General features: G+C 37.3%; 1 protein-coding gene across 2 annotated transcripts in view; it reads left to right on the top strand.

Annotated features, from left to right (window-relative positions):
• DENND2C (DENN domain containing 2C) overlaps nt 1-13,533 on the top strand; it is a 95,177-nt gene that overhangs the window by 42,492 nt on the left and 39,152 nt on the right. The gene's annotated exons all lie outside the window — the stretch shown is intronic.

The following is a 13,533-nucleotide window of genomic DNA, read 5'->3' as shown; positions in this document are numbered from 1 at the left end:
TCATAAAATGAATTGGAAAGTGTTTCTTCTTCCTCTGTTTTCTGAGAGAGTTTTTGTAAGGTTGACATTGTCTCTTTACATGTTTAATGAAATTCACCAGTGAAGCTCTCTAGACCTGGAGTATTCTTTATGGGAAGGTTTTTAATTAAAATTTAAAATTAATTTTTAATTAAATATAGAGATATTCAGAATTCCTATATCTTCTTTTTTGTTTGTTTTTGTTTTTACTTTAAAAATTTAATGGTAAATGTTATGGGCTTTTTTTTGTTTTATCATCCCACCCTACTCAAATTTGTACATGAAGCCATTCCAGACAAAAATTTAAAGTACTTCAAGCTGTATTATCAGCACTACACATTTCCAGTAATGGTCTGAATTCAAATCATGGTGAAAACAAGCTGGCTAGGTTAACCCAGGGAAAACAGAAATAATGCTTAAGAAGGAAGACTTAGACTAAGATCTGAAATACCATCATTTGAAGGGGTTATTTTTCGCATTGCTAGAAGTCCAGTTTTCTAATAAAGACCAAAAGACAGTTTCTTTTTGATGCAGTTTTTGCTACATTAAATATTAATTTCTGTTGTAATCTTCCCACTCACTCACATACTAGGGTAGTATTTGATGAGGTTGACAATTCTCAAACTGATCTAATGTAAATGCCATATATTCTTTGGAAGGGGTCCCTGTCCGTATGATGATGATATTAATATCACCTAGCATGCACTGAGTGTTTTCTATGTGCCGGGCACTGATCTAAGTATCAATAGTTGAAATGTATCAGTTTATGAATTGGCACATTCATGGAGAAAGAGAGAGGTTAAGGAACCTGACTAAGATTACACAGAAAGTAAAAGCTGCAGCCAAGGCTTACACCAGTTTTGGTACTTTGCTTCTTTCAAGAAATTTGTTCCTTTAAGTTGTCAAATTTACTAGCATAAATTTATTCATAATAGTCCTTTATATCCTTTAATGTGGGATCTGCAGTGATGCCCCCTTTTTCATTCCTGATATTGCTAACTTGTGCTTTTTCTCTCTTTTTTATTTGTCCAGTCTACCTAGAGGTTTATCATTTTACTGATCTTTTTAAATAACTTTTTTTGTTTTATTGGTATTTTTTCCATTTTCATCTGTTGCTGTTTCATCAATATTCACTCTTTATTATTTCCTTTCTTCTACTTGCTTTGGGCTTAATTTATTTATTTTTTCTTCTTAAGGGAGAACCTTAAATCATTTATTTTTCAATTCTTAGGTGGAATGATGACACTCAAATTTCACTACATGGTTTAGAAAAATGTAACTTTGAAAAGAATGGTACATTTTGTTCAGGATTGGCTGTAAAGTAATTTAAACAAATGTTAAGCTAGAGCATTTAACCTGGAGAGAAAATTAAAATATAACTTGAGAGAGGAACCAAGATGGCAGAGTAGAAGGACGTGCTCTCACTCCCTCTTGCGAGAGCACCAGAATCACAACTGGCTGCTGGACAATCATCGACAGGAAGACACTGGACTTCACCAAGGAGGATACCCCACATCCAAGGACAGAGGAGAAGCCACAATGAGACGGTAGGAGGGGTGCAATCAGAGTAAAATCAAATCCCATAACTGCTGGGTGGGTGACTCACAGACTGGCGAACACTTATACCACAGAAGTCCACCCACTGGAGTGAAGGTTCTGAGCCCCACATCAGGCTTCCCAACCTGGGGGTCCGGCAACAGGAGGAGGAATTCATAGAGAATCAGACTTTAAAGCCTAGTGGGAATTGATTGCAGGACTTCGACAGGACTAGGGGAAACAGAGACCCTACTCGTGGAGGGCGCACACAAAATAGTGTACGCATCAGCACCCAGGGGAAGGAGCAGTGACCGTGGGGGAGACTGAACCAGACCTACCTGCTAGTGTTGGAAGGTCTCCTGCAGAGGCGGGGGGTGGCTCTGTTTCACCGTGGGGACAAGGACACTGGCAGCAGAAGTTCTGGGAAGTACTCCTTGGTGTGAGCCCTCCCAAAGTCCGTCATTAGCCCCACCAAAGAGCCCAGGTAGGCTCCAGTGTTGGGTTGCCTCAGGCAAAACAACCAACAGGGAGGGAACCCAGCCCTACCCATCAACAGTCAAGTGGATTAAAGTTTTACTGAGCTCTGACTGCCACAGCAACACTCAGCTCTACCCACCACCAGAGCCTCCCATCAAACCTCTTAGATAGCCTCAAACACCAGAAGCAAGAAAAACTACAGTCCTGCAGCCTGTGGAACAAAAACCACATTCACAGAAAGATAGGCAAGATGAAAAGGCAGAGGGCTATATACCAGATGAAGGAACAAGATAAAACCCTAGAAAAACAACTAAATGAAGTGGAGATAGGCAACCTTCCAGAAAAAGAATTCAGAATAATGATAGTGAAGATGATCCCGGACCTCGGAATAAGAATGGAGGCAAAGATCGAGAAGATGCAAGAAATGTTTAACAAAGACCTAGGAGAATTAAAGAACAAACAGAGATGAACAATACAATAACTGAAGTGAAAACTACACTAGAAGGAATCAATAGAAGAATAACTGAGGCAGAAGAACGGATAAGTGACCTGGAAGACAGAATGGTGGAATTCACTGCTGCGGAACAGACTAAAGAAAAAAGAATGAAAAGAAATGAAGACAGCCTAAGAGACCTCTGGGACAACATTAAACGCAACAACATTCGCATTATAGGGGTCCCAGAAGGAGAAGAGAGAGAGAAAGGACCAGAGAAAATATTTGAAGAGATTATAGTCGAAAACTTCCCTAACATAGGAAAGGAAATAGCCACCCAAGTCCAGGAAGCGCAGAGAGTCCCATACAGGATAAACCCATGGAGAAACACGCCGAGACACATAGTAATCAAACTGGCAAAAATTAAAGACAAAGGAAAATTTTTGAAAGCAGCAAGGGAAAAATGACAAATAACATACAAGGGAACTCCCATAAGGTTAACAGCTGATTTCTCAGCAGAAACTCTACAAGCCAGAAGGGAGTGGCATGATATAGTTAAAGTGATGAAAGGGAAGAACCTACAACCAAGATTACTCTAACCCGCAAGGATCTCATTTAGATTCGATGGAGAAATCAAAAGCTTTACAGACAAGCAAAAGCTAAGAGAATTCAGCACCACCAAACCAGCTCTACAACAAATGCTAAAGGGACTTCTCTAAGTGGGAAACACAAGAGAAGAAAAGGACCTACAAAAGCAAACCCAAAACAATTAAGAAAATGGTCATAGGAACATACATATCAATAATTACCTTAAACGTGAATGGATTAAATGCTCCAACCAAAAGACACAGGCTCACTGAATGGATACAAAAACAAGACCCATATATGTGCTGTCTACAAGAGACCCACTTCAGACCTAGGGATACATACAGACTGAAAGTGAGGGGATGGAAAAAAATATTCCATGCAAATGGAAATCAAAAGAAAGCTGAAGTAGCAATACTCATATCAGATAAAATAGACTTTAAAATAAAGAATGTTACAAGAGGAAAGGAAGGACACTGCATAATGATCAAGGGATCAATCCAAGAAGAAGATATAACAATTATAAATATATATGCACCCAACATAGGAGCACCTCAATAGATAAGGCAACTGCTAACAGCTGTAAAAGAGGAAATCGACAGTAACACAATAATAATGGGGGACTTTAACACCTCACTTACACCAATGGACAAATCATCCAAACAGAAAATTAATAAGGAAACAGAAGCTTTAAATGACACAATAGACCAGATAGATTTAATTGATATTTATACGACATTCCATCCAAAAACAGCAGATTACACTTTCTTCTCAAGTGCGCACGGAACATTCTCCAGGATAGATCACATCTTGGGTCACAAATCAAGCCTCAGTAAATTTAAGAAAATTGAAATCATATCAAGCATCTTTTCTGCCCACAATGCTATGAGATTAGAAATAAATTACAGGGAAAAAAACGTAAAAAACACAAACATATGGAGGCTAAACAATACGTTACTAAATAACCAAGAGATCACTGAAGAAATCAAAGAGGAAATCAAAAAATACCTAGAGACAAATGACAATGAAAACACGACGATCCAAAATCTATGGGATGCAGCAAAAGCAGCTCTAAGAGGGAAGTTTATTGCTATACAAGCCTACCTCAAGAAACAAGAAATATCTCAAACAATCTAACCTTACACCTAAAGGAACTAGAGAAAGAAGAACAAACAAAACCCAAAGTTAGCAGAAGGAAAGAAATTCTAAAGATCACAGCAGAAATAAATGAAATAGAAACAAAGAAAACAATAGCAAAGATCAATAAAACTAAAAGCTGGTTCTTTGAGAAGATAAACAAAATTGATAAGCCATTAGCCAGACTCATCAAGAAAAAGAGGGAGAGGACTCAAATCAATAAAATCAGAAATGAAAAAGGAGAAGTTACAACAGACACCGCAGAAATACAAAGCATCCTAAGAGACTGCTACAAGCAACTCTATGCCAATAAAATGGACAACCTGGAAGAAATGGACAAATTCTTAGAAAGGTATTAACCTTCCAAGACTGAACCAGGAAGAAACAGAAAATATGAACAGACCAATCACAAGTAATGAAATTGAAACTGTGATTAAAAATCTTCCAACAAACAAAAGTCCAGGACCAGATGGCTTCACAGGTGAATTCTATCAAACATTTAGAGAAGAGCTAACACCCATCCTTCTCAAACTCTTCCAAAAAATTGCAGAGGAAGGAACACTCCAAAACTCATTCTATGAGGCCACCATCACCCTGATACCAAAACCAGACAAAGACACTACAAAAAAAGAAAATTACAGACCAATATCACTGATAAATATAGATGCAAAAATCCTCAACAAAATACTAGCAAACAGAATCCAACAACACATTAAAAGGATCATACACCACGATCAAGTGGGATTTATCCCAGGGATGCAAGGATTCTTCAATATACGTAAGTCAATGTGATACACCATATTAACAAATTGAAGAATGAAAACCATATGATCATCTCAATAGATGCAGAAAAAGCTTTTGACAAAATTCAACACCATTTATGATAAAACTGTCCAGAAAGTGGGCATAGAGGGAACCTACCTCAACATAATAAAGGCCATATATGACAAACCCACAGTAAACATCATTCTCGATGGTGAAAAACTGAAAGCATTTCCTCTAAGATCAGGAGCAAGACAAGGATGTCCACTCTCACCACTATCATTCAACATAGTTTTGGAAGTCCTAGCCATGGCAATCAGAGAAGAAAAATAAAAGGAATACAGATTGGAAAAGAAGAAATAAAACTGTCACCGTTTGCAGATGACATGATACTATACGTTGAGAATCCTACAAAGATGCCACCAGAAAACTACTAAAACTAATCAATGAATTTGGTAAAGTTGCAGGATAAAAAATAATGCACAGAAATCTCTTACATTGCTATACACTCATGATGAAAAATCTGAAAGAGAAATTAAGGAAACACTCCCATTTACCATTGCAACAAAAAAAATAAAATACCTAGGGTAAACCTACCTAGGGAGACAAAAGACCTGTATGCAGAAGACTATAAGACACTGATGAAAGAAATTAAAAATGATACCAACAGATGGAGAGATATACCATGTTCTTGGATTGGAAGAATCAGTATTGTGAAAATGACTATACTACCCAAAGCAATCTACAGATTCAATCCAATCCCTATCAAATTACCAATGGCATTTTTTACGGAACTAGAACAAATCATCTTAAAATTTGTATGGAGACACAAAGGACCCCGAATAGCCAAAGCAGTCCTGAGGGAAAAAAACGGAGCTGGAGGAATTAGACTCCCTGACTTCAGACTATACTACAAAGCTACAGTAATCAAGACAATATGATACTGGCACAAAAACAGAAACATAGATCAATGGAACAAGATAGAAAGCCCAGAGATAAACCCACGCACCTATGGTCAACTAATCTATGACAAAGGAGGCAAGGATATACAGTGGAGAAAAGACAGTCTCTTCAATAAGTGGTGCTGGGAAAACTGGACAGCTACATGTAAAAGAATGAAATTAGAACACTCCCGAACACCATACACAAAAATAAACTCAAAATGGATTAGAGACCTAAATGTAAGACCAGACACTATAAAACTCTTAGAGGAAAACATAGGAAGAACACTCTTTGACATCAATCACAGCAAGATCTGTTTTGACCCACCTCCTAGAGTAATGGAAATAAAAACAAAAATAAACAAATGGGACCTAATGAAACTTCAAAGCTTTTGCACAGCAAAGGAAACCATAAACAAGACGAAAAGACAGCCCTCATAGTGGGAGAAAATATTTGCAAACGAATCAATGGACAAAGGATTAATCTCCAAAATATATAAACAGCTCATGCAGCTCAATTTTAAAAAAACGAATAACACAGTCCAAAAATGGGCAGAAGATCTAAATATACATTTCTCCAAAGAAGACATACAGATGGCCAAGGAGCACATGAAAAGCTGCTCAACATCACTAATTATTAGAGAAATGCAAATCAAAACTACAATGAGGTATCACCTCACACCAGTTAGAATGGGCATCAGCAGAAAATCTACAAACAACAAATGCTGGAGAGGGTGTGGAGAAAAGGGAACCCTCTTGCACTGTTGGTGGGAATGTAAATTGATACAGCCACTATAGAGCACAGTATGGAGGTTCCTTAAAAAACTAAAAATAGAATTACCGTATGGTCCAGCAACCTCGCTACTGGGCATATACCCAGAGAAAACTATAATTCAAAAAGACACATGCACCCCAATGTTCATTGCAGCACTATTTACAATAGCCAGGTCATGGAAGCAACCTAAATGCCCATCGACAGACGAATGGATAAAGAAGTTGTGGTACCTATATACAGTGGAATATTACTCAGGCATAAAGAGGAACAAAAGTGGATCATTTGTAGACACATGGATGGATCTAGAGACTGTCGTACAGAGTACAGTAAGTCAGAAAGAGAAAAACAAATATCGTATATTATTGCATATATATGGAACCTAGAAAAATGGTACAGATGAACCGGTTTGCAGGGCAGAAATTGAGACAGAGATGTAGAGAACAAATGTATGGACACCAAGGGGGGAAAGCGGTGGGATGGTGGTGGTGGTGGTGTGATGAATTGGGCGATTGGGATTGACAGTCGCTGATGTGTATAAAATTGATGACTAATAAGGACCTGCTGTATAAAAAAATAAATTAAATTAAATTAAAGAAATAGATAAAATATAACTTGAAACTGAACAGGGTAGAAGGTGTTCCAATTTAAAACACTAAGAAATAGTATCCTCATTCATTGTTTTTTTAAAAAAATTATTTATTTTTATTTATGGCTATGTTGGGTCTTCATTTCTGTGTGAGGGCTTTCTCTAGTTGCGGCAAGTGGGGGCCACTCTTCATCGCGGTGCGCGGGCCTCTCACTATCGCGGCCTCTCCTGTTGCGGAGCACAGGCTCCAGACACGCAGGCTCAGTAATTTGTGGCTCAAAGGCCTAGTTGCTCCATGGTGTGTGGGATCTTCCCAGACCAGGGCTTGAACCCGTGTCCCTTGCATTGGCAGGCACATTCTCAACCACTGCACCACCAGAAGAGCCCCCTCATTCATTGTTTTTAAACTTTTTTTTCCTTTTGTAATATAAGCATTTATTTCCAAATATTTTGGTATTTTCCTTTTGGTTTAGAACTAATTTCTAATTCATTTCCATAGTGGGTTAGAAAACATTCTCAGAATGATTTCAATCCTTTAAAATTTATCACATCTTATTTTATGGCGCAACGTATGGTCTGTTGGTAAATGTTCCATGTATCGCTCGGATATTTGCATTTAAAATGATATTGCACAACATATAGATGAATGGTAAAACACATGCTAATAATTTAAATTTAAAAATTTTTCACATAAAACATTAAATAGTAAATTTAAAACGGCATGATAAGTTGAAAAGAAGACTGCAGAAAAAGGAAAAGCTTCATATGTACCTTTAAAGCACTTTGAACAAGGGGCCTCACATTTTCAATTTGCCCTGGGACCCACAAATTATGTCCCTGGCCCTAAGTGCAGGTCTGCTGTTAACAAACTCACAACAGTTTTGTTTAACTGAAAATGTTTTTATTTCACCTTCGTCTTGAAGGATATGTCTAGAATTCTAGATTCACAGATTTTTTTTTCCCCTTAGCACTTTAATTTTTTTTTTTTTTTTGCCGTTCTGGGCAGCTTGTGGGATCTTAGTTCCCCAACCAGGGATTGAACCCGGGCCCATGGCAGTGAAAGCGCCGAGTCCTAACCACTGGACCACCAAAGAATTCTCTAAATATTTTCCATTGTTTTCTGACTTACCTTGTTGTTCCTATGTGTAATGTATATTCTTTCCTTTGGCTGTTAAGAATTTTCTCTTTATCACCAGTTTTCAGCAACTTGATTATGGTTTGCCTTGGTAAGGCTTTCCTTATATTTATCCTCTTTGGAATTTGTTGAGCCTCATGGATCTATGTGTTACGAGTTTTCATCAAATTTAGAAAACTTTCAGCTATTATTTCTTGAAATATTTTTTCCCTGCCTCCCACCCCCTCACTTCTGGGATTCCCATTTATATTTAAGGTAAACCACTTGATACTGTCCCAGTGAGACTTTTGTTTTACCCTTTTCTTCTCTCTGTGCTTCAGTTTTTGTTTTAGTTTTTGACAATTTTTATTACTACTTATTCAACTTCACTGATCATTTCCTCTGCAGTATCTAAAATCTGCTGTTCAAACAATCCAGCGAAGTTTTCTTTTCATGTGAGGTATTTTTAAGCTCCAGAAGTTCCCTTTGTTTTCTTTTTTATGTCTTTTATTTCTGTACTCATTATGTTCATATTTTGCTTTAAGTTTATGAATATATTTAAAATATCTGAATTGAAGTCTTTCTCTGCCAACTGTATCATGTCTGTCATTTTTGCTTCTGTTTCTGTTAACTGATTTTTCTCCTGATTATGAGTATCATTTTCAGGCTTCTTTGCATGTTCAGTAATTTTGATTGGATGCTAGACATTGTAAATGTTACATTGTGGTGTGTCTGGATTTTGATGTCTTCATGTAAAAATTATTGACTTTTGTTTCTGTGGTTATTTAAATTACTTATGAATCAACTTGATCCTTCTGAAAAGCTTTTTTAAAGCTTTTTTTTTTGTGGTGGTTCTAAAGTAGCCTTCACTCTAGGGCTAGTTAAGTCCAACTGGCAAGCCGTGACCTCCTACTGTTTCTACTGAATTACCCAGGTGTTTGACAAGGCCTCTCTTGTGAAGATCATTGGAAGTTGAACATTTCCCAGACCTTCGTTAACTCTGGGGTGTTAGTCAGCTTTACAGGGTTCCATTAGCTGTTCTTTCCCAGTAATATGTTGTCTAGCCTTGTGCAGTGTTACCTTATACCTTACCAGCTTAGTATTCAGCCCAAGACTCAAGTAGATCCTGTGTAGATTTCTGGAGCTTCTCTTCTGTGTTGCTCCCTCCTTTCTGATACTGTACCCTGAAGATTGTATTTGCCTCTGCCCCTGCACATTCTGGTCTCTTTTTCCTTAACTCAGCATGGTTACCATGTTCTATGCTGTTTTCTGAAAAGAGCCTCCAGGGTGAAAGCTGGGTCATCTTGGTGTCCACTTCATTTGTTTTCCTTCTTTCAGGGATCACAGTCCTTTGCTGTTATTCAATATCTAAAAGCATTTATTTTACATATAAGTCCAGTTTTATAGTTTTTTATGTTGGAAAGGCAAGTCTAGTCCAATTATTCTATCACACCAGAAGTGAGAGTCTTTTCGGTCCCTTTCATCTGTTTTCTTTCTAATTGAGGTAAAATTCACATAACAAAAATTAACCATTTAAAAGTATATCCTTTCATCAGTTTTTAAGTCAACTTTTAGAATGTTCTACATTCTTCCTATTTGGCCAGATTAAATTTAATCAAATAAAATATTTTAAAGGATTTGGAGTGAGAAACTTTCCTTGTATAGACTTGAGTCAGTAAAATAGAACGTTAATATTCTCTTTCTTAAAGAGAATTTCACTTACCTGAATGGATTTAGATTGGTTTCTTTTAAAAGGCTAAGAACACAGAATCCTATATGTGTTAGGTTATACTATAAATTACATCTTAAGCTGATAAACTGTAGTTGTTGTATATCTTGGATGAAAGTAAATACTCAGAAAAGCAATAGAAAACAAGTAAATCCCCTCATACGAACCTTCAAGTTGCGAACTTTCAAAGATGTGAATGTCTGTTCACATGTCCAGTCACGTAAGTTAGTTCACGTGTCTGGTGTACATTGTCACGTGCATGCATCCTCTACAAGAGGTTGTGCTTTTGTGTACTTTACAGTACTGTATAGAGTACAGTAGTACAGTATCTTTATTTCAAGCCCAGGATGTCCGGAAGCAAGTGTAAAAGCAGTGGTGATCTAGCTGGTACTGCTAAAAAGACCAGGAACTGGAGGCCCAGAGAAAGGATGAAGAGAGACAAGAGAAGGAAGAAGTAACTGAAGAACCAAAGAGATTCATGATGCAGGAAATGGCAAGGGGATTTTCTTTATTTGAGGAGGCACTGTTAGTTTTTGAGGCACAGGACCCGAACGTAGAACAGTACACAAAGGTTAAAGCAGCCGTTCAGAATGCAATCCGGTGCTACCGCGTCATCTATGACAAGAAAAAAAGGGCTACTACCCAGACATCACTGGATTGTTTTTTCAAGAGGGTAGATAGAATTGAATCCAGCAAGGAACCAGAACCTGTGCCATCAACATCAGGTGTGAGTGAACTTGTAGTTTGCCCTCTGTCTCCTGTTGCTGATGATCCTTCACCGCTAGCATCTCCCACCTCCTCTCCCTCCTCCAGTCAGTAACTCTTCTTGCCTGTTCACTCGATGCCAGTCCCTGTATGCCAGCTGTTGTACTGTACTACTGTACTTTTCAAGGTACTGTACTGTAAGAGTAAAAATGTTTATTTTTTGTTTTTGTTTTTTATGCATTATTTGTATGAAAAGTATTATAAAGCTATTACAGTACTATATAGCCAATTGTGTTAATCGGGTACCTAGGCTAACTTTGCTGGACTTACGAACAAATTGGACTTAACAAATGTGCTCTCGGAACGGGACTTGTTTGTATACGGAGGACTTACTGTAAAACCAAAGGACATGATTAAGAATCACCTCTTTGGGAACAAAGAGTAGGAAAAAAGAATTGATTAGTAGCCTTTACTCCAAGCATTCTGTTTTATTATACTTTTAAAATCATGCTTAGTTTTTCACATTTATACTTCTTTTGCCCACCCGAGGAACTGAGTTGCTGGTTTCTTCTCTTGAGGTTGCCCATTGTGGTTATCGTGAGCTCTAGCTTCTCTTCGTGTGAGTCCTGCCTGACTTAATAGTCTTTAATAGTTGGAGAAGCTTTTGACTCATTTTGTAGTATTAAGAGAAGAAACAAAATTTTAAAAATTATTGAAGCTGTTATATTTTCTCAATCTATGTTTCTGTGAGAACTGTTGAAGCAAGGCTGAGAAAGCAGTGTCTAGGGGCAAATATGTGAATAAGTTGGCTTTAGGGAGCTTTCAAAAGATGAAGCTTGGAGAGATCTAGGACTTGAGCACTGGGCCAGCACGTAGGGATTAGAATGTCTACTGATAGTGGAGGTCAAGGCAAGAAACTAGAGGTGAAGGATGGGATATAAAGAATCTTGCAGGCTAGGAGAGCCATAGGGGAGGAGGTGCTGGGTAGCAAAGTGACTCAATTTAATTAGACTAAAAGGACAGTTAGATGTGAGATGCCTGTAAGGGAAAAACAGGCAACTCTTGGTTTGGTGATTCTTATTTTTTGGATAGGACAAAATCACAACTTATGTATAAGAATAGGCAAGCCACATTATAAAGAGTTTAATTTGGCAAAAATTGGAGCTGCGCAATCATGTATAAAGGCAGTTTATAATATCAATACAGGCATCGATCTAATTAGAGTGCATTAAAACTTTTTGGTTTTGAAATAATTTGTCATTTTTTAAAAGCTGCAATGTATTAATACATAGTTAGGAGAAAGTAACATTTCTCTTCATAATACCTACCTAGATTTAAGGAGTGTCATGTTGCTATGCTACTCTCTTGCCACTGAAACACAATGAATACACATCACTTATATTTGTATGTGAATTCCATAGATTAGGCCATTTGTTGCCAGTTCTTTTCAAGTTAAACATTTTTTTTTTTTTAGCCCAAGCAATTTTCATCTTTTTCTTCTCAGTTTGACACATTCATACTTAAAACACATTAACAAGGGAAGAGTAATGAAAGAGTTTGGGACTGCCAAAAACCTTGACTAGGCTCCCAGGAGAGAGAAAAATACTCCTATCTTGTCTGTAGTGAAGAAAACCTGAGTCTAAAGGACACCTTAAAATCCTTAGGAATTCTCTGTAAACATCAGAAACTAGTAAAGGATTTTCAGAGTTTTAATAATGAGCAGTAGAAGCTGATTGGATGTTCAAATTCTATGCATTTGTCTTTTGTGAAGAGTTCTGCCCAACAGCTTTTATATTTTGGGTGCTTTGTTTTGTTTTTTTCCACTCACATGAGTTCAATTTCTTAAGGTTTTTTAGAATGATTTTCTTTGCATCAGACCCTCATCAAAGTTTATTTGCTAGCAAACCTGGTTTTCCTACAAACTTGAAGAAATAGTTTAATTGAAAGTTGATGGTAGTCCTGACTAGCAGTTGCTCTGCCTAGAATAAATTGTGTGTGTGTGTGTTGTGTATGTATCAGTTTTGGTCAGCTACACTGACAGAGCTGGGCCAAGACATTTTCCTGCCTGTTAATCAAGGCCACACAGACAAAGCTCAAGGAAGGATGACCCCTGCCTCAGGAAGTATCGAATCAGTTGCTATTTTTAAACAGTATACAGTAGAACTTGAGATCAGGTCTTTACTCAGTTGACAGGAAAAGTTCTCTGCCAAATTTTGCATTTGAGGAAACAGTTAATGGTCCTAAATGAGTGAAGCCTCTGTGTGAAAGGAAGGGATGTGACTGTAAGTATTTTTGCTGATTTGGGTCAAGTGTATGGTGGCAGAGATGTGGAAAGTTCAGTCAGTGACAAAATAGGTTATTACATTTCGAAGTAACTGATAGTTAATGGCACCTTGGATTGTCTTTAGTGACAGTGGTGTGTATGGAATTCTGTGTTGCTAATAGTAAAGTTGAAATAAGGGTATGTGATGAGCTAATATTATCTCAACATAGCACTGGAGAAGGAAATCAGCTATTGGTGTGTTTCCAGACTAACTGGCTCTTCCTCTGGATGTATACATAAACTTTTTGGTTATTTGAGATGTATTTCTGTATGCTTTTTATAATACTCTGTTGGACCTTGTTTCATTAACAGAAGGTTTCATAAAGAATTGATTTATCGCAAAATAATATTGTATACTACTATATATAATCTCTTATAAAACCTCATTCTACTTAACTTTAGGAAATTAAAT

Source organism: Balaenoptera ricei, chromosome 1, assembly GCF_028023285.1.
Source record: "Balaenoptera ricei isolate mBalRic1 chromosome 1, mBalRic1.hap2, whole genome shotgun sequence".
Classification (NCBI taxonomy): Eukaryota; Metazoa; Chordata; class Mammalia; order Artiodactyla; family Balaenopteridae; genus Balaenoptera; species Balaenoptera ricei.
The sequence above is the reverse complement of the archived record's forward strand: the minus strand, read 5'-3'. Positions and strand labels throughout refer to the sequence as shown.